This window comes from Rhyacophila brunnea, unplaced genomic scaffold (genome assembly GCF_057557595.1).
Source record: "Rhyacophila brunnea isolate RB1 unplaced genomic scaffold, BYU_Rbru_1.0 scaffold_44, whole genome shotgun sequence".
NCBI lineage: Eukaryota > Metazoa > Arthropoda > Insecta > Trichoptera > Rhyacophilidae > Rhyacophila > Rhyacophila brunnea.
The window spans coordinates 2399677-2402747 of NW_028233109.1; positions in this window are offsets into that span (position 1 = coordinate 2399677).

The following is a 3071-nucleotide window of genomic DNA, read 5'->3' on the forward strand; positions in this document are numbered from 1 at the left end:
ATATTGCACAACTCCATGATGCATCTTTTGACACCTTCCCCTGATCTATCTTCATCAACTGCTCTTCTTCTCTCAAATGAGATGAGTTCAAGTGTCTTGCGGAGTGTGAGAGCTTGCATGTATGCTTCTACTTCGTCCGGGATTTTTAACTCCTTAACATATTTTTTATTTAAATTTTGTAACCACTCCATCCCAAGTCATTAAATAAATAAAATTAATCCATAATAGCGTAGAAGATGCATTGGGGAAGAGTGTATCGATGATATACTAAAAAAATTTATGCATAAATCTGTTAAAAATTTAAATCTTAGATTTATGCGAGCAAACAAGAAAACATTGAAAAAAATTAGGCTTAAATAAAAATATAATTACTTGGTATAAATAAAACCATTTAAAATTACAAAAGAAAAGGCTGGAAAATTAATAAAATTTATTTTACATGGCCTAAAAAGTGTCTTGAAGTTTTATTTTTTAATCGTGTAATTTGATTTGTCATATGAAATATATCTTTCACCGCAATTTATACTGTGCATGCTTTCAAAAAAATCTCGTGTGATTAAAAATATACACTTCTCTGTGCATTGAAAACATTATACATTGATTTCATGGTAAAAAAATATATACTTTATATCATTAAATCAAAAGACCGACATATTGAATACTTTTACACTTACATCATTTTTTTTAAAAAACCACTGGATTCTGTGCTTTTAATGCAGCCTTGTTTTCTTTTATATTCAAGCATTATTTAAATTTTTTATAAAAAAATTCGATTACACATAAGAAAACGTTGGTATTGAAATATCTATACTAAAAAAAAGTCCTTTTTTTGACGAAAATGCGCAATTATCATATATGTTTTTTTTCATAGAAAAGGTAAAATACAATTTAAGTAATCTTTAAGTTATTTTATCGGGGTAAAATATATGCTTTGAATAATAATTTTATAATCAACTTAATATTGCGATTAAAAATTCATATGACTCTTATATTATATATAAGTGCCTATAGCCATTTTTAATGTATTATGATTGATTTTATTGAAAAGAAAGATGGAATAAATATATATCTGCTAAAATATAGCCACTGCGCATTTATAAATAAATTTTGTCATTAAAATTAAAATTAATATATATTTAAAAAATAATTTAGTTAACTTTAAGTTTTATTTAGTTGATAAATAGCCCATGAAACGAATCATAGGTGTTAAATATAAAATTAAAGAATTTCAAAATGCACATTTTCATCAAATTAAGTCGTAAATATCATTAGGAAATACCATCATATGTAAAATCGATATTTATCAAAAAAAATATTTTTTTTCGGTTTTTTTGTGCAAAAATATTTAATAAACATTTTCTTATTTTTGTGATTTGTCATTGAATACTAATGACTATAATTTTTTTACACCTTATTACAATTCTAAAAATAAATTGGCGGTTGCTATTATTTATTTTACTTGATATATGTCAATATATAAAAAGATATTCGTTTTCTGATAATTTTAGCTTTGAAAATTCTAATCCTAAAAATTAAAAATTCGTATTGATTATTTTAGTAATTTCTTTTTATTGACATTTTGTTAGTTTACAAAAAAAAATGGGATAGTACAAAAATTTTATAAAAAATAACCAATCCAATTTGATAGATTAGGAGAAAGCCACAAACGAACACAAGTTCTATAAATAAGATATCCAATTATTATGGAAACAATTGCCATAAAAAAATACAAATCTCTAAAATAGTTATGAATTCAAGAAGTGTAATAACGATCATAAGTCCTCATAATAATATAGAATCTAGGGCGGCTCAAACTCAATACCTTTTAAATTGACAGGTTTAAAATATTTTATTCTTTAAAACAATTGACAACAAATGGTAACTAAATTATTTAATATCAAAAGGATAAGAAAAAATATGTTAAAAATATCCAAAGCTACGAAAAACCAGGATCACAACATGATCTCAAGGCAATTAAAAAAATATTCGGAAATCATTTAAGCAAAAGGATAAAAAATTGATACAGTAATTTAAGCTAAAAAAAGCAAGTAAAACTTCAAATGTAAAAAAAAATATTTTAGAAGCGAGTTTCAATTAACCAAGCAGCCTAAGAATTGCTTGATAAGTTCAAAATCTTCAAAGAATTTTAAGATTTATAAAAACCTTGGCTTAAATAGAGTCTTAATTTAAAAAATTATAAATGCTGCAAATTTAAATTGTAAAAAATGCTATTAATAGACGGAGACTATAGTTTTAAGAGCAATTCTTTCGCGAATAAATTATAAAATCACACAACAAAATTCCAAAGAATACTGCATAGTGGTCAGAAGTTAGACATACATGAAGTTAATTATGGAAATAAAATAATAAATAAACTAACTGGTCGAATATCTTTAAAATGAATCCGATTAATAATGTGCAGATCATCACTTTTTGTTCAGCAGAATTTTTATTGTATCCACACGCTAAATTGAAATATAAAAATGATAGCTGAATAAAAAAAATGTGTAATTCTGAGTAATAATATGTAAAAACAGTGAGTCACTGAATAAATACGCCTTCAATTATTATATATACGAGAAGCCGATATTAGATTATTTCTATTGCAAAATATTAAAAAAAACAATAATCGACTTATAGATGCCAGATCAGTTGCAATTTATGTCTCTTTTATAGAAAATTTCAAAGTAAAAATAAAAGATTTAGGAAAATCAGAACAATACATGTTTAACGAACTGAATAAAAAAGTTTGGTTAAATGAAAGGACAAGATGACGCATTATAAAAAAGATTTAATAAATGTAAGCTAACTTAGACTTAAATACAGCACTTTTGTTATTTGAATTATCTATTTACCGATGACTGAAATATTAAAATGTGATTAGCAAAAATATATTTCTCATCATACAATCAACTCGAAATCGAGAACTTCTGTACCAAGAAATTGGTGTGAAATTGCATATAAATAATGCAAACATGTGAAATACAATAAAAAAGAGTAATACAAAGTTTGAAAATATTAACCATCATATAAATAAAGAAAGATATGAAATAAATGCACAGATAAACTTT